Source organism: Sapajus apella, unplaced genomic scaffold (genome assembly GCF_009761245.1).
Source record: "Sapajus apella isolate SASKATOON/1434 unplaced genomic scaffold, GSC_monkey_1.0 scaffold29, whole genome shotgun sequence".
Classification (NCBI taxonomy): domain Eukaryota; kingdom Metazoa; phylum Chordata; class Mammalia; order Primates; family Cebidae; genus Sapajus; species Sapajus apella.
In genome coordinates this window covers 16,313,566-16,332,796 of record NW_022436969.1, presented here as the reverse complement: position 1 = coordinate 16,332,796, position 19,231 = coordinate 16,313,566, and the positions used below count along the sequence as shown (strand labels likewise).

The window sequence follows — 19,231 nt, the reverse complement described above, 5'->3', positions numbered from 1 at the left end:
GCCCGCTCCGTCCGCAGCGCTACAGCGGTGGCTGGGCCGGAGAGCGGAGCGTGAGCCCCGGCCTCCGGCCTGGGGGCCTCCCTGGGATCCTTGGCCGAGGGCGCGACTCGGTCCCGGTGTCCCTTCTCCGTCAATTTGCGCAAATCCCCCGCCCGGGGCGCCATGTTTTAAGTTGCCCCGTGGGCTCGGGGCGAGCGCCGGCCAGCCCCTCCCGCGGAGAGGTGCGGGCGAGCGGGGGGGGCGACACTGCGGCGCCGCCCGGGCGGGTGGAGGCCGGCGGGCCGCGGGAGGGGCCCTGCGCCCAGCGCGCGGCGGCTGCGGGCTAGTCCCGGGTGCAGGCGCGGGCGGGCGCGGCTCGGGGCCGGTAAGGTGCGCTCCGCACAAAGCATCCCCGCTGGGCAGCGGGGCCGGCCGCTTTTATGTAACTTGCCTCTTTCCCCAAACTGGGGCAGCGGCCCCCGCCCGCGACGGGGCACAGCCGGGTCGGTGGGGAAAGAGGAGGGAGCGTCCAAGCGGGGTTGCCTGGGGCTTGGGCACCTGCAGGGCCCCCCCGCCGCTGGCATCCGGCCGCGGGACCGCGGGCGGGCTGGGGGCGCACAGGTCGGCCTGCGGTGGCCGGGGGGCTCGGGGCTGCGCGACTCACCTGACGCCTGCGGGGCTGCGATTCGTCAGGGGAGGTGTCTGCGAAGGCGGCTCTGCGGCGGTGGGGGTGGGGAGGCTGGGACTTCGGACCGCTGGAGCTGGGGGTCTCAGCCAGTTCCTGGTGGGTGTTTCCTGGCTGCTGCTGCAGGGGCTTGGTTTTTCGGGTTTCCCCTGTAGTCTTGCCCGACTTCTTCCCCTTCCCCGCCACACACGCGCCAAGTTCATGGCTTCTGCAATGCGGTGGGTGTGGTTACCTAGTAAATTGTAACTATGGTCCCTTGCAATGAGAGTATTCTTCAATTTTCTTTTTATATTACGGATCTGAAGTTTCCTAGGGTTTTCCTTTAGTTGCAGTCCAGGGATAAAGTTGGTAGAGATTGTTGCAGAACAGAACAAATAGAATGATAAAGGAAACATGTGGTATTAATTACTTGTGGAGGTTGGGCTGGGAGGTCCTGAGAGGGCCAGGCAGTCCTGTTAATGCACTGCTTCTATTGCGTGTTTAAGTTGTTTCAGCTTCTTTACGTTAGTCCTGCGAAATTGCTTTTGCAGATATCCTGCCTGTCCTTTTTTTGGAGGGTGGTGGGGAGTGGGAGTTTTAGGCTCTCTGAGGAGGCCAGGTGTGCTGGAGTTTCTCTTGGTAGCATTAACTTCTGTAGTACAGAAAGCGTCACACCAAGTGCTAAAAGCATTATTTTTGAAATTTATCCTGATTTTTAACGTCACAAGGAAACAAAAATGATAAAATTCCACTTACGTCTGTGAGCCATGGACGTAGTCTCAATTAGAACAAATTAAGCAGAAAAGCCCTATTAAGAAAAGAGAACAGCACATTAAGCTCCACTGAACTCTGGGGACTGGGAGGTGATTTCTGTCTTGGCTCAGAGAGGGTGTTTAAAAAATGCATGTTAATTTTGGTATCAAACTTTAAAAACTTTAGAGTAACAAAATTAATGTGAGAGGGAATAAATTCTAAGTTGGAGAAGTGTGACTTCAGTTTGTTAATTCGTGAAGCATTGATAGCTGGCTGAATGCTTAATACTGTCTGATTTGCATTTTGATTTTCTGATAGTTTAGAAACGCAAAATATCAGATGCATAACTTACCGCATAAAGTTTATTTAGGGAGAGTACACTTTAGCCAAAATAAGTTTTTCAAAACAGAACATGTTTTGTGAATAATTTATCCATAACAAGAGTGGCCACTTGAATTTGTAAACCTCTTTTAGGTGAAGGATTCAGTTGCTATAGGTCAAATGTCAGTGTCTCGGTGAAATATTTACTTTGTGCTAAAATGCGCTAAAAATATTTATTTTTTAGCACATTTCTTCTGCATAAATACGACTTAGGTTAAAAGCAATTTTTTTTTTAAATCAATTCTTGTACAGTGCTTGGACTTTGGCTAACTTTGTGTTGAAATACAAGATCAGGATTTTTTTTAACTTGACTGGATGCAATTTTATTTATAATTGTTTTTTTAAAAAACTATTTGGTCAGATGCATTAGGGGCCACCTAGGTAGAAGAGAGGCAACTATCCATGTACAGAGAGATGTGATGCTGTTATCATCTTATGATTCTTTTCTGGACTTACTATGGTATATTGGATTAAGTGTGGCAGGAACTTGCGATAAAAGTATTTTCTTCCATGTTGTGTGATGTGCATTCATCTTTTAAGTTAGTGCTTTCCCTAAAATTCACAAATTAGAATTCATGTCCTCTCCAGTAAAATAGAACTGCAAGAGTAGACTGAAAAATAAATGTTTCCTTTCTGTGAGAATTTGACTATATAAAGAGAGAGAGTTCTTTTTTTTTTTTTGAGATGGAGTCCTCCTGTGTCACCCAGGCTGAAGTGCAGTGGTGTGATCTCAGCTCCCTATAACCTTCAACTCCCAGGTTCACGTGATTTTCTTGCCTCAGCCTCCCAAGTAGCTGGGATTACAGGTGACCGCCATCATGCTCGGCTAATTTTTTTGTATGTTTAATAGAGATGGGAGTTTCACCATGTTGGACAGGCTGGTCTCGAACTACCAACCTCAGGTGATCCGCCTGCCTCGGCCACCCAAAGTGCTGGGATTACAGTCGTGAACCACTGTGACTGGTGACAGGAGGTTCTTAAGTAATCTACCCTGGCAGTCTTTAATTTCCGTAGTCTCCTCTAAGTACCCCATCACCAGTTTTCCATGGAATATAGACTCACCATTGAAACCCATGAATCAAATTTATCTTTAGCACCACTTCATTTAGAGAGATACTTAATGGTGCAATTGCTGCATCTATTTCTTTCAAAAGGCTAGCTAACTGCTGATTTGTTGGGAATTCATCGGGCAGTCAGCTCCCGGAGGGTTCTGCTGTTGTTTGATTTGCCTTGGCTGTGAGGAATTCTGTGCTCTGAAGCAAGGACTGGAGCAGTGAAGTCATTGTCCTGCCTGGTGTTGTGACATCACTATGGCTCAAAGGAAACAAGGGTGGGGCAGGCAAAACCAGACCATCTGAAGCATCTTGCTGGCTTTAAAACTTTGCCTGATCAATGAATGAGACTCTCCTTTCTCAAATTGAACTGATTGAGAGGTATTGTTTGGAGAACTGGAAGATATAAATGAATGTAAGATTGCTTGGGAGAATGTGTCCCCAAGAGTAAGGTAGGAGAGTTTTTTGTTTTGTTTTGTTTTGTTTTTGTGAAATAGTAGAAAGCATTGAATATTCCTTCAGTGGAGGAAAATACTGTAATTTTTTTAGAAAGCCATTTACAAAATTAAAGAACAAGAAAAATGAGTCTGAATTTTTATTTACACATTGAGTCAACATATTTCTTACTGTTTTTTTTGTACTAAAAGAGCATTCTTTCTAAATTCTTGATTTAGATTATTTGTAATGTCTTTTTTAAAAAGTATGTGGTCTCTGTAAAGATTCAGTTTTCTCACTGGGCAGGCCATGTTATCATTTATTTTTAAGTGATGAAATTGCAGTTGGCAATTGGAACAAATGGAAAAAGGTATTTCATAAGTATGGAAGCTATCTGCAGTGATTTGGAAGAATGGATTTCCATTTACATTTTTATTTTATTTACTAATTATTTTATAATTTAACATTTTAATCCTAATTTAGAATTCTAGTGCAGAGATGATCAGAGACATGTTTCACCCAAAATAGTGTTGAATAAATGATAAGACTGAAATTCAGAAACTGTAAAGTACATTTCATGTTTTCCTTTCTGAATTTATAGTAATACCAGCATAAAAAATGAAGAACCACAGAATGGCTGCAGATGTTCCTTGTCTTTTCCTTACCTCCTTGCTAAGATGAATGACATTTTTTACGTGAGTGTGTTACATATATAGGAGCTCTGGACAGGCCTTTCTTAACTGTGTAGCTGTTCCAGAGCACAGTTTCAAAGCGTAAGGAAGAAACAAATTGAGAAGAATGGCACATGTGGAGAAGTTGAAATTAGGTGCCAGAACTGCAGATCACTTGGTTGAAATGTCTTGGTATTGCATTTTTAGTCCTTGTGATGATTGGTTAAATCGCATACTTTGGAATTGTAAGCTTCTATTAGCACCAAACCCCTAATTCTTTTGTAATTTGCAGTATAGAGAAAAAGCTGACAACTTAATTTTTAGATTGCTGACATTTTGTTACGTTGTTCTTATAACCCTGCTTTACAAAATAAAAACTGAGAGAGAGAGAGAGAGAGAGAGAGAGAGAGAGAGAGAAAGCAGAAAGGTCTATATTAGACCTAGAAAACAAATGCAATATTTAACCTGTCTTGAGTGTATATTTTTCTCTTCGGTTATGTTGGGTAGGTGCTTGAGGATAGAAAATTACTTCTCTTGAGGTTTATTTCCCAAACCAAGTAGAGGTCTAGACACTTAAAGCGTTCAGTAAATACTTACAGAATTGTCTAAAAAATGAGGCGATTTATGACTTATGTTTTACTACCAAAAAAAAAAAAATCTTGGAGAAGGCTTAAAAAGCACCACTGCTTTATTTAAAAATGAGAATTACCGGACTCTTGTGTGTAGTCATTATTTTTAATGGCATGGTCCTCTTCATAACAAGGTTGTTACCTCTGTCTACAGCTCAAATTGGTTAGGTCCTAGAGGTTTTGCCATATGAGGGAAGAGAATTCTGCAGGTACCAAGAGAAAAGAAGAACGGTTTCTTTGAGGGGAGAACTGCAGGGAGTCAGCTTCCTTTCCTGCCAGCTCTAATTGGTGTCATGGAAGACATCAGTGTGGAGGGAGTACTCTGAAGAGGGGGGGATCAAATGGGAGGGTGACAAAAGCTGAAAAGGATTAGGGCTGGGAGATGATATTGATCCTAGCATTGAACTAAAAGGAGGAAAACTGTTTTCTGTTTTGGCTCTCTCTTTGGTCATTTTTGTACATCCTTGTGTTTACATTTTCAAATAGCGAGTTTCTGTGTATTTGAGTCAAGCCCCAAAATTTCATCATTTCTAAAAGAAAATTATTTTTTCACATTTAACGTCTTTGAAATTGGGATATATCTTACATGGCTCTCAGCCATGTGGCAGAGAAAAAGCTGGCAACTTAATTCATTGATTGTGAATGTGCATCAAAAATTGGGGATTGGAAGTTAGTGGACTGGAGAAAATCCTGGAGACAGTAATGGAGCACTTTTTTTTTTTTTTTTGAGATGGAGGCTCGCTATGTCACCCAGGCTGGAGTGCAGTAGCATGATCTTGGCTTACTGCAACCTCCACCTCCCAGGTTCAAGCGATTCTCCTGCTTCAACTTCCTGAGTAGCTGGGATTACAGGCATGCACCACCACACCCGGCTAATTTTTTTGTATCTTCAGTAGAGATAGGGTTTCACCATGTTGGTCAGGCTGGTCTCGAACTCCTGACCTTGTGATCTGGCTGCCTTGGCCTTCCAAAGTGCTGAGATTACAGGCATGGGCCACTGCGCCTGGCCTGGAACACTCATAAGAAGTGATGCATTTCCAGTGCTCTTGGTGACCCAAGATGATATTGTGTGGAAGAAGCATAGACAATAGTAACTCTTAGTTGATGTGCAATTTGGAAGAGTTGGATTCTGAATATGTAAGAATTTTTAGGAATACTTTGGCCAATCTATTTTGTTTATATTTTCTTTATGCATTGAAAAACTAAATCAATTTGAGTTTTTGAAGAAGAAAATGAAAATTCCAGTTTCTAAAAATGTATGAGTCATGGCTTAATGGACAGAGTGCTATGTAAGATAATGTTATCTCTTATAATCAGTGTCATGAATCTTAGGGAATATGGTTTATCATTTGGCTCTGCAATTTTTTAAAAATATATTTTATAATATGTAGTGCTTATTTTACACTGTCCATTCTGTGTATCAGTGATTGTTTTTCTGTGTATTATTGTTTCCTATAAAAGGATACGTGCATCTTGGGAAGGTAACCTTATTTCCCAAGATTCATGACACTGCTATAAGAGATTATGTTATATAGCACTCTGTCTATTAAGCTATGACTCATACATTTTTAGAAACTGGAATTTTCATTTTCGTCATCAAGAACTCAAATTGATTTGTTTTTCAATGCATAAAGAAAATATAAATGAAATGGATTAGCCAAATATAGATATGTGCATCCTTTTATAAGAAAAACCTTTTCGTTGTTCATTTTGACTTTTCCATTTCGGCCTTGTGAAGATGACAGGATTTTGATAGAGAATCTCAGTTAGTCATTGAGAAGACATTCCAGATAGACATTCCAGAAGTCAAGAGGCCTACATTTAGCTGAGATATAGCCTGTGTGCTGCCAAGTAATGGGAGATGAGTCTAAGGAGGTAGTGTGAGGCCTGATTGTGGGTTTTTGGATATGAGACTAAGGGATATTTTGGACTTTGCTAGGTAGTGGGGAGTCATTGAAAGTGGTTGAGTAGGGAAGAGTATGGAAGAAGGACATTTTTCTGGTGATAAACGTAGGATGAGTTGGAAGAATAGGAATCTGGAGACAGATGGTCCTTAGTTAATGGACTTAGCCAAAATTTTGCAGATATTGAATATAATTTTTTTCTTTCCATGATTGATATTTTGGCAATTCATTCCACATTTTTGTGGGCGTATTTAACTGAAGATTAAATACTACCTTTGGACTGTTTAAGGTGGAAGATGAGATATACGAAATACGGAAAAATTTTCCTTCTTATTTATGCTTTCAATGAACATATCTCAGTTATTTGAGACATCATAGATAATACATTCCCACTTTAAAGTATATTCTAACAATACTGAAAAAACAAAAGAAGAACTCTCATTATCTACTTTCTTTTTTTTTTGAGACGGAGTTTCACTCATGTTACCCAGGCTGGAGTGCAATGGCGCGATCTTGGCTCACCGCAACCTCCGCCTCCTGGGTTGAGGCAATTCTCCTGCCTCAGCCTCCTGAGTAGCTGGGATTACAGGCACGCACCACCATGCCCAGCTAATGTTTTGTATTTTTAGTAGAGACGGGGTTTCACCATGTTGACCAGGATGGTCTCAATCTCTTGACCTCGTGATCCACCCGCCTCGGCCTCCCAAAGTGCTGGGCTCACAGGCTTGAGCCACCATGCCCGGCCCTCATTATCTACTTTTCTGAATGTATCATCTATCAGAGTGGAACAGGACAGACCTGGATTGGACTCCCGGTCCTGCTATTTAAGAACTGTGTGGCATGGTTCTTTTAACTTCCTAGAGCCTGTTTGCTCATTTATAAAATGGGCATAATGCTTATATCTCAAGGATATTTGAGGATTAAATGTTGTGTAATACATGCAGATACTGAACACAGTCTCTGGTATATCGTAAGTGCTTCATAAATAGCAGTAGCATAATTTTGCACATATACAGACTCATACATAGCTTACATAATATTTTACATGGATAGTCTTCAATCTTAAATACTTCTACATTACAGTTTTTTTTTGTTTTTTGTTTTTTGTTTTTGAGACAGAGTCTTACTCTGTTGCCCAGGCTGGAGTGCAGTGGAGCAATATAAGCTTACAGCAACTTCCACCTCTAGGGTTCAAATGAGCCTCCCAGGTTCAAGTGATTCTCTTGCCTCAGCCTCCCAAGTAACTGGAGTTATAGGCACCACCCCACCCAACTAATTTTTTTGAATTTTTAGTAGAAATAGGGTTTCATCATGTTGGCCAGGCTGGCCTCGAACTCCTGACCTCAAGTGATCTGCCTGCCTTGGCCTCCCAAAGTGCTAGGATTACAGGCGTGGGCCACCACACCCCGCCAAACTTTTTTTTTTAATGTAACAGTATGTCTGGGGGAAGCTTTTTCATGCACACAAATCTATACCCACATCTTTATTTTTAACGGTCAATAAATATTTTCTTTTGGTTCTGTGCTATACTAGTAAAGGCTCATCACCTTAGTGATGGTGTTAATGTATAGCCTTGTCCTCCGGTCCCTCCGACTCCTGCCACTTGCTGTCTGCACTTCACGGCTCTCTTTCTATTATACACATCAGGAGGCTTGTGGTAAGACAGGATATTTAAAAAATTAAAATCTCTGATGATGATTGTGTATATCTCAGTATCGTGTGTGAATATTTCTAACTAAATATTAAAGAAGCAAACTTTCACTATATATTTCTTGATTTTTTTAAAATTCAAGTTTTAATGTCATCTTTTCATAGAGGGCTGAGCTCACTCAGCAAAGCCTAACCTGAGTTCTCAGGTTGTCCCCATTCTCCCATGTGCTTCCCGGCATGCCTTGAGGGACAGCAGATGCAACAGCCTAGACCTGAACTAGACTCTCCAGAGTCAAAACATCCAGGGTCTGGGATAGTTCAGTAGGTGAGGGAGGGTCATTGGGCTCCCAAAGTTGGAAAAAATTAAGCTTCCTTAGATCTGTCTCTGAGTTCCCAACCCTTCCTTTGTCCTCAGCAACAGAATGCTAACAAATGTCGTATTCCATTCGCAGATTCTCTGCCACTTCTCCAGGGATGTGGGCAGCTCTGTTATTCACAATCCCATGATTTTGGCTGATCTTCAGTGTATGTAGAATCCAGCCTTCATTTAGCCATTTGAGGAGAATAGCGTTATGACCCTGAAGGTGCTAGCTGGAATGGTGCACCCAGGCTTCTGTGAGGTGATGCCATCAGGGAGTCTAGAGGCCTAAGGCTGGCCCTGACAGTTGCACACTTTATGTAATTTGTATTTAGAGTTACTAACATCCCAGAGATATAGGGAGTTTTGGGCAGTTTCATTACAGAGAATTATTCTTGAATTTTGGTGTGCTTTATACCATTTTGTGTGATTTGGTAACAACTTTTATTAACTTTAAAAGGAATATGTTTACTGGCTAAGTATAAGACTTAGAAAATAGAGGTTGACAAATTTGTATGCTCAAGACATCTGGAAAGCTTTTCCTCTGAATTCTTGAAATGAGAGCAGTAATTCATGGGAGGGGGAGTTATATTGTAGAAAAGCGGTCCCCAATGATTTTTTTAGCACCAGGGACCCCCATTTTGCTCGCCTCCTGCTGTGTGGCCCTGTCCTTGGCCCAGAGGTTGGGGTTTCATGGAAGACAATTTTTACATGGACGGAGGTTGTGGGGGATAGTTTCAGGAAGAAACTGTTCCACCTCAGATCATCAGGCGTTAGATTCTCCTAAGGAATGCACAGCCTAGATCCCTCCAATGTGCAGTTCACAATGGGGTTCGCACTCCTATTAGAATCGAATGCCACTTCTGATCTGACAAGAGACAGAGATGAGTTGGTAATGCTCACTCACCCACCGCCCACCTCCTGCTGTGCGGCCCTGTCCTTGGCCCAGGGATCGGGGGTCCTTGTTGCAGAATAAAGAAAATAAAGGAGTTAGAGAAGATACAGATGGAAACATCTGCTAACATTGAGGTAGGTAACTGTGGGCAGGGTAACTCCATTTCTCTAGGCAAGGTTCCCCAGAGTGAACAGATGAGGATGCTGCCTGCCTCAAGGATGAAATGAGATCTGTGTTTGAAGACATCCAGAACCGTTCTAATGAGAGTATATGCATAGTACATATTTTCTCATTTCAGTAGTATATGCTGTTGTCCTCTTTGCTTGTTTTTAGGGACATGTGTTTAAGAATTATAAGATCCAAAGGTGACCCTCAAGATGAGCATAGAATTTTGTGACATTCTACCACAAAACCCATAATCCAAAAATGACCCCCAATGAGAATGCAGAATTTGACTATGAAACTCGAGATAACAGTAGAGGTTTGCAAAGAATGAGACACTGTGGTTTTCAAATTTTTGCATACAACAGGATTACCTGGTGAGTTTCTTAAAAAGGAATCTTTAGAGACCAATCCACAGAATCTCACCTCATAGATCTGGAATGGATCCAGACATCCTTTATGTCCAACAGGGACTTTGGTGAAATCTGATCCAAGTGGTCCCTGGACCACATTTTGAGATACACTGTCTTAAGGAATTTTGTCTTAATGACTCTCCAGCTTCTTCACTATTGTCAAATAAGCATGTAACCTGGAAAGAACATAAAATATAAATAAATAGTATGAGTGTTGGAGAGAATGATTAGCAGAGAGCATAGAAGCCTGGCCTTGGACTCAGAGTGCTAGGGTTTCTTTATGGCTGGTCATCACTTCTGACTTTTGTGGCCCTAGGAAATTATGTAAAATTTGAAAGGTTAAGGAAGTAGGAAAGAAGGTTAATTTTGTTATCTATTAAATAGGGATAATGATAATTATGTAGCAGAATGGTCAGAATGGTTGAATAAGAATCCAGGTAAAAGTACGTAGCTCTTAATATGTCTTCAGTTGGGGTCATTTTCTTTCTTTGTGATTGGTAGTAGAGTGAAATGACAGTGAAGAAGAGATGCTTCTATGAGTACATGTGATTCTGCTGGTCAAAATCATACTGAGCTATTTGGGTTCTGCAGATATTCTTAAGATACTATGAAGTTCTTCAATTACATATGTGAAACTTAAGATGATGAAAAGCTTTCTTTACAAATGTGGCTATGTTTAGTGACATTCATATCAGTGGTAAATGGTCAGAATACATTATAATTTATTAGCATTTTTTCCTAGGCTCGTATCTGAGAAAGACACACTCACGTAATTCAAATAGAGAGACAACAAAACAAATGTCACTGTATATCACATTTAAATTGTGTCAGTTTCTTAGACTTCGAAGATGAATTCGAGAAGGAACTTTGGTCTTTGGAGCTGTAGTTGCCATTCAGCCTTAAGGCCTTAAGCTTGTCTGACAGCGTGGCCCTGTCTTGGTGCAAAGAGGCGGCAAGCTGGATAAATTATGTAACCATTTTCAGACATCGGCTTTTTTCCCGTCATTGAACCTTCTCCGGGTATCATCAAAATTGCGATTTTTGGAGTTACCTCTAAGAGGGTTTTCACATCAAGACAAGGCACGTGAAAAGATCTTTGACAAAGGGTAGAATATACACATATTAACAAATTAAATTTCATTTCTCTTTTGCTCACTCAGTGTCCAGTAAAATGTTCTTCTAAAACAATTACTGGTTTTATTGGCTTAGCCTCATACCTCTTATTTCTCCACGCTCTTAAGAGTTGGATTCCAACATGATCTCCTTGCCTGAGGCTTCTCCTGGCTAGAATTGTAAAGGATGTTATTCAGTCATATTAGAGAGTGTAAGAGCCTGTGTGCTGCTCAGATCAAGGACAATCCCTTTGGCGCCATATCTCAGTGAATGCTTTGTTGACCCCCAAGATGAATCCAGGTCTTCTCTACTCAGACCAGCTTCTGTATGATGTCTTCTCCAAATATTCTAGTTCAAGCATCTCCCAGAATAAAGAACCAAGGAAAATTAAACCAACCCATCTTTTGACCCAGTTTCCTCCTTAGGCTTATTGCCAGTATTTCTTCCCAGCCACTTGGTTGTCAGACACGTCTTTGAAATTAAGATTTGTCTAGGCAGGATACTCATTTGGCGTCAATGATAGTTAAAAGACTCATCAAAGTACTGAGATACGCTGAAAAGACTGGACTGATGGCATGTGCCAATATGTGACTTTTGAGCCTTTGTGAAGTTTTGTTCCTTTCTCTGTTCTTTTATATGTTTATTCCACAAATACTTACATAATGCTTGTTATGAACCTGGCACCGTGCTCAGTGCTGGAGTTACAGTGATGAACAAATCTGGTTCTACTCTCTGGAAACTGTATTTTTTTTTTTTTTTTTTTTGGAGACAGAGTTTCGCTCTTGTTACCTAGGCTGGAGTGCAATGGCACGATCTCAGCTAACTGCAACCTCCACCTCCTGGGTTCAAGCAATTCTCCTGCCTCAGCCTCCCGAGTAGCTGGGACTACAGGCGTGTGCCACCATGCCCAGCTAATTTTTGTATTTTTAGTAGAGATGGGGTTTCACTATGTTGACCAGGATGGCCTCGATCCACCCACCTTGGCCTCCCAAAGTGCTGGGATTATAGGCGTGAGCCACTGCGCCCAGCCGGAAACTGTATTTTAAACAAGGAGATGACTCACCAACAAATAAGATTTCAAATACCGGTGAACACTGAGCAGGATCAGAGCCAGAGACTTTGCCTGTGGATTGCCCCTGTAGATACTATCAATTAGGGGATGTTTAACATTTTACCAAGACCTTCTTGTTGTTGCACCCCTTCTCTGCAAGTATGGTGTCAATTCTAGATTGTAAGCAGAACCAAGCAGGGACCACCATATCTAATCATCTTCGTGTCTTTGATCCTGGTACAGTGCCTCACACACAGCAGGCCCTTGTTAACTGCGAAATAGGTAGTTCTTACTCTCACACGCTTTTTTCTTGTACCTTGCCTTTCCTTGTAATAGTTTTCTGATTGAAAATACACATTCTCTTCTTTCTCATGTAAGCTCAGTGTCTTCTGCTGTTCCACTCAGATGTGGACTCACCTCAAGCTAATGAAGCTGAAACTTCAGGACTCCTTACTTACAGAATCATTTTCCGAAGTTTGCACCAAAGTTTGATTTTTATAATCTTCTTTTTCTTTTCTTCCTTTTTTTTTTTTTTTGACAGGGTCTTCTTCTACTGTCCAGGCCGAAGTGCAGTGGCATGATCTTGGCTCACTGCAACCTCTACCTCCCGGGTTCAAGTGATTCTCATGCCTCAGCCTCCCAAGTAGCTGAAATTACAGGCATGCGCTACCACACCTGGCTAATTTTGGTATTTATAGTAGAGACAGTATTGTCATGTTGGCCAAGCAGTCTTGAACTCCTGGCCTCAGGTGATCTGCCCACCTTGTCCTCCCAAAGTGCTGGGATCCCAGGCATAAACCACCATGCCCAACCTGTAGTGATTTATCTTAAAGAAGTTTTCCCAATTGCAAGAGCCTTGTCACTTAAAAAAACCTGGATATATCTCTGATCCTAACTCATATTAAATTGTCCCTTTTCTGAATTTCAACTCTAATTCTAGCTAACCAAAATCCAGAATTTGGCTGTATCAACTTATCTTCTTTTGAAGTATCTCATGGCCACACCTGGGAAATATATCCAAAGGCTTGAATTTGTAACTTAAACACATCACTGAACCTCTCAGAGACATACACTCATCTACGAATATGCAGAACAGCTGTCTCTTCTTTTTTCAGAACTGTTACATAGATCAAACGGTGTAATTGATATGAAAGCACTTTTCAAACTGTTAAGATGCATAAGAAAATAATGGACAGTGTTGTCAGGGAGTAGAGTTGGAAAGCTTTCAGGGGAAGGAACGTCTGATTTCCTTAATGCTCTGCTCTGCACCCTGTGCCTTCATCCATCTGCCTAACAATGGAGTATATCCCGAGTACATACCTATTTGCAGCACTACCCAAGCACTGAGCAAAATGAATGTCACCGCCCACTCTCACGGGGCTTCCTGTCACCCTCAGCACACAGATAATTAATTACTGCCTCCCAAGTGCTGTGATAGGGGAATTGGGGCATGAAAGGCGCACAAAGGAAGCTCACCTACCAGCTGTGGGGGTGTGGCTGTGGAAGGAGAGGGAGTGGCGTCCAACCTGAGACTTGAAGGATGTCCAGGAGCCATGCAGTAGAGAATAGGGAGAGCTGGATAGAGTCTGGAGTCAACTGGACAGGAGGGTGTTAGAGGTGACTGACCAGCAGGTACAGAGGCCAGGAGGAAAGAGGGAGACATTCATGTGGCTGACCAGTAAGATGGGCTCTGAGGGCAGTGGGGGAGATGAGCCTTAGGGGCAGCTGGGGTCGGAGTTTGGGGCCCCGTGAACCATGTCGTCCTGAGGGTGAGGCAGAGCCAGTGAGGGGTGTTATCTTATTGGAAGACATGGTCAGATGTGCTTTTAATACAGCTTTTGTATTAATCTAGGAAGTTTACTTTTTTCAAGGATAATATATCATTATGGTAAAAATGAGTGTTTTTTGAAGAAATATATGAATGACTCAGTGAACTCCTTAACAGTTTCTGGCACCACAGCAGTGTAGCTTTGTGCTTAGAGGACACATATGTAAACTTAGAAACTTCACTTTATTTTCCTATAAAATAAAAATCGCAGTTAATATCACAGTATATCAATCTGTACAGCAGCCCTCAATATAAGTACTCTGTACATAAGTACTCAATAAATGTTACTAATATTACTGTCCAGGGAAGCATCGAGGATGATCGGAACTAAGGAAGTGCTAGAAGAGTTGGAGAAAAATGAATACTTTGACAAATGTTTAGGAGGTGAGACTTGGTGACATGTTGGGTATGGGAGAGGGGAATGTCCCCGCCTGCTGTTCCCTGAGACATATATATTTGATGATGGTGGGGTTGCTGATGGCGTGTGCAGGTCAGGAGTTCGTCCTGAAGTTCCTGTGGGACATTTCAGAACCCATGTCTAGTAGCCTTCATGCATCAGCCTGCAAGCCAGAGAGGTCCAGCTCAAAGATCGAGACATAGAATCTTCCAGGTAGGAAGATAATTAAACAGAAGCTGAGATCACTAGAGAGAGGGCAGAGTGAAAAGAATCTGCAAGGGAGAAAAGTAGAAGAGGAAAAGACACACGAAGCTGGGGAAATGTGATTCAGAAAGAAGAAGTGTTCACTGGGGTTCTTGAACGTTCAAATGACACGATGTCTGCAACACTCCCTTTGCCCTTAGCCATGCCGATGTTGGTGAGTTCTCCAAGAGGAGCTTGGAGGAGCAGTACCAGTTTTCCAAGCTTGTGCACCAGTTCTTTCACCTTTGCTTGCCTTTCATCCTCAACCCCCTATATTCTGAGGGTGGCAGCCAGGCTGCTGTGGGCAGGGCTGAGAGGAAGGCAGTGCACACAGCAGGGGAACCTGGTTCTCAGGAAGAAACCAAAGCACAGATGTCTTTGCCGCTGTAGGTGAGGTAAGATAGATATATATAATATATATATATATATATATATATGTATTTGATGTAATTTTTATCCACCGTGTTTCATTTTTTAAAGAAATATATTGAGAGGCAAAGGTGACATTGTTGGAAATGTTTACCTCCTATGTAGCTAAGGGGCTGTATTTAAAATTGTGACAGGCAGCTCAGCTTAAACCACTAAACATAGATTTGCAGTATTTTCTTTTATGTAGCCTTTTTCTGTAGATCATAAAAGGCTCTAATGTGTAGTTTCAGAGCAGTGCCAGGGCAGCGATGACAGCTGTTTAATTCCCTTAATATGCTCCCTGACTTCCCATGATCATGGAAATGATTCTGCCAGTGGTAGAATATTCTTGATCACAGCTGAGCAAAAATGTTGCGGCTGTCTTGACCATCACTCAAAGATAAGCAGTAAGTGTCAGTTTAACCCAAGGATGGTTAATTAAGAAACTAGAAGATGGGCCGGGTGCGATGGCTCATGCCTGTAATCACAGCACTTTGGGAGGCAGAGGTGGGCAGATCACTTGAGGTCAGGAGTTCGAGACCAGCCTGGCCAACATGGTGAAACTCCATCTCTACTAAAAATGCAAAAATTAGGCAGACGTGGTGGGTACCTGTAATCCCAGCTACTTGTGAGGCTGAGGCACAAGAATCACTTGAACTTGGGAGGTCGACGCTGCAGTGAGCTGAGATTGCACCACTGTACTTCAGCCTGGGTGACAGAGTGAGACTGTCTCAAAACAACAAACAAAAAAAAGAAGCTAGCAGATGCAGGGATGGGGTTGAAAATTCTTTTACAAAAATATTGTAAAATATTTCTGATACACAAAAAAGTTGATTGAAAATATGATGACCTGTATATACAGCATGCACAAAATATGACCCCAGCTGGGCTCAGTGGCTCAAGGTCTGTAATCCCACCACTTTGGGAGGCCAAGGTAGGAGGATCACTTGAGCTTAGGAGTTTGAGACCACCTTGAGCAAAATAGTGAGACCCCATCTCCAGAAAACTTAAAAAAAGAAAATTAGCCAGGCATGGTGGTGTGCACCTGTAGTTCCAGCTACTTGGGAGGCTGAGGTGGGAGGATTTCTCGAGCCTGGGAAGTCAAGGCTGCAGTGAGCTATGATTGTGCCACTGTACTCCAAGCTTGGGTGACAGAGCAAGACCCTGTCTCAAATAAAATGCAATAAGAACAACCCCAACTTGCTAAATCTCCTGCATTCTCTACGTGTGCACCCATCTCTCCCTCTTAGAAGTGACCACTCTTCTGGATTTGTGCTTCTGATAACCATATGTGTCTCTCTTCCTTTCCACATCACTATTTCTAGTATTACTAAATTATTTGCGGTATTGTTTTTAATGTTTAAAATTTTAAAATAGTATACTATGCATATCTTTCTGTAGCTTGTTTAGTTGTCTAACAGATTGATATCTGTGTATGTTGATACCTATAGTATTCTACGGTGTGTTTCTTGTTAGTTGAAGAATGGACGCTTTATGTAAGGTTCGTGGCTTCCTCACTGAACATTGAACTGGGTCATGCTTCTCCCTTCTTCCACAGAGGCATCGGACTTGCCGAGCCCTCAACCTGGAACATTCTTCCTCTGCGTATTCACCGCTGGCTCCCATGCCTTCCTTCATCCTTTGCACTTAGTATAGCCTCATACATACCTTCTCCTGGCCTCCATAACATCCTACACAACCTGCTCCCCTTCCCTGCTTAATTTTCTTCGTATCACTACACATTCTATGTTTTTACGTTTCTCCCTCAGCCAGAATATCAGCTTCATGGCAACAGGAGTTTTATCCATTTTGTTCACGGCCATAGAGCCAGCTTTTAGAACACTGCTTGGCACTTTGTAGATGCTCAGTAAATCCTCAAATGAAAGAGTCATTTAAAATCATTATATAACAATAATGAAACAATCCCATGAGTTTATGAGGGAAAATCCCAGTTCAGTCTTTAACATTTTATTTAGTAGTTATGGTTTTGTTAAAAGTGATTTAACTTTAAATTGTAAATATAACTTCAAAATGTGAGACTCCCTGATGAGAAGAGCTTGCCTGTACTGTCTGCAGGAGCTTCTTGGAATACAGGAGAATCAATGTGTGCTGGGCCAAGACCTTATCCCACCTAGCAGTGAGTTTAGCCATGCTGCTCAGGGTGATGGTTGTGTTTTGGTCATTTTCAATTAACTTGAACTTGGGATTCCTTATGTTTTTTAGGATAATTTCTCCCACTTAAGAATTAACATTTCCACATTGTTAATACTTTCCCTGATGTACCATCTGGCCTGCCCCTTTGTTGCCTTCCAATTTTAGCATAGTGTAAGGTAAACAGTTTTTTTTTTTTTTTTAAACCAATGAATATTCCATTGTCTTGTCATTTGGAAAATAATTTATACTCCTCTCATTTTCGCTGTCTGTATTCGGAGCTGGGAAAATTAAAGTACAGTTGGTTTTTAATTCTGAGCTCTTCGGTTAAGCACCAGCTAGATAAGTGAGAGTTTGATTAGGTGTGCATTCTCATTAAGGAAACATGAATGATAATTTTTCAATTGGACTACTGTAGGAAATGATTCTGAAGTATAAAGATATTGGTGGCTTCCTATTGGCAACATCATTTATAACTTAGTTTTGAAGAATTTCTCATTCACAAGAAAGTTTCTGTTGCTGGCTAATTTCTATTTTTTTAATTGAAAATTGAATTTTTCTGCAATCAGAGAATCTGTCTGCATTTTAGGAGGGCAGAGATCTTGGGACAATCTGTCTACGTTTTAGGAGGCAGAGATTTTTCTTTATCTAGCTTCAGGTACTCAAGTAAGTATTGGCAAAATGGAATGGTCTCTGTTCATTGTTAAATTTGTATTCTGTTATAGTCCCTTCTTTCTCATGCCAGTGGAAACTTATTCTTGGAGGAGGCACCCAGAACAGTGCAATATTTGAATGTGTCTCATCGATAAAGGGAAGTTGACTGAGTGGTGAAGAAGATGTCAACTTAGATATTTTCTAATAAGTGAAGGTGTGGGACACCTGGACCCTCCATAATCATTTCTGTTTTTTTTTTTTTTTTTTTTTTTTTGAGACGGAGTTTCGCTCTTGTTACCCAGGCTGGAGTGCAATGGCGCGATCTCGGCTCACCGCAACCTCCGCCTCCTGGGTTCAGGCAATTCTCCTGCCTCAGCCTCCTGAGTAGCCAGGATTACAGGCACGTGCCACCATGCCCAGCTAATTTTTTTTTTTGTAGTTTTAGTAGAGACGGGGTTTCACCATGTTGACCAGGATGGTCTCGATCTCTTGACCTCGTGATCCACCCGCCTCGGCCTCCCAAAGTGCTGGGATTACAGGCTTGAGCCACCGCGCCCGGCCCATAATCATTTCTTGTGAGCTACATCAATGATGAGCCACATGAATTAAGTTAGACTGAGAAATACAGGTGCTTCACCTCTTTGGCTCCATCTATATTTGGTTTCACTGATTTTAGAATGTCTGATAATAATCGTTACTCAATTGGATATTATTACTCTTCAGCATGGACAGTCAGAATTCTGTCTCAGACGTGGATCAGCAAATTAGATGTTTTGAAGCTCTTTTTAAAGAGTCTCTAATGACATAGATAATTGTTTTTATGGTTTTCTGTGAAATGGAATTGCCTGATAGAGCTGTCTCATTTCTTAGTGGCCTTTTATCCGATACTGCAAAGAGATTGAGGTGGGAAGTTTCTCAGTAGAAATAACAGCATCGTTACCATCTTCATAAGCACTTAATTTGCATTAGTTGTTTCTCCTATAGAAGACATTTTCTTAGATGGAGGTACGAGGGTCCCTGCAATGATTTTTATATGTCTGCCTGATAAAGCAAGTTGTTTGAATGGTGGAGAAGAATATCTCCATATCAATTTAGATATTCACTAACAATGGAAACTTTAGGAGACTGCATTCTTTTCATGTCTGCAAGTTCTAAGAAGATATTTGTTAATCCTTATTTCATATGTTTTATATATTACTTAACTAGGCATATGTATTATAATCTGTCTGTAATAATCATATGTGTTATCACTGTGAAAGTTTTAGATTTGTGATATGCAGTGTTATCATTATACATTTATATAATCTCTACCTATAATCCCAGCTCAGTAACTTTTAATGAATATTGCAGCCATTGGCAAGTTTTTTAGTATCACTTAATGTCAGTGCCATCACCTATAAAGTGCGCATAGTAATACTAGCCTCATTGTATTGATGTGAT

At 41.6% G+C, this 19,231-nt stretch overlaps 1 protein-coding gene across 36 annotated transcripts in view; it reads left to right on the top strand.

Moving 5' to 3' along the window:
• The window catches only part of EPB41L3 (erythrocyte membrane protein band 4.1 like 3), a 242,976-nt gene that overhangs the window by 91,760 nt on the left and 131,985 nt on the right, over positions 1–19,231 (top strand). The window contains exon 1 of one of the 36 annotated variants that reach the window (XM_032293311.1): positions 346–364. The exons of 31 other annotated variants lie outside the window; for them this stretch is intronic. The gene's annotated coding sequence lies outside the window, so the exon portion shown is untranslated. Of the gene's footprint in view, positions 1–345; positions 370–2,701; positions 3,211–3,720; positions 3,960–19,231 lie in introns of those variants that run through there. 4 more of the 36 variants (XM_032293310.1, XM_032293308.1, XM_032293333.1 and 1 more) reach the window with 4 other exon arrangements.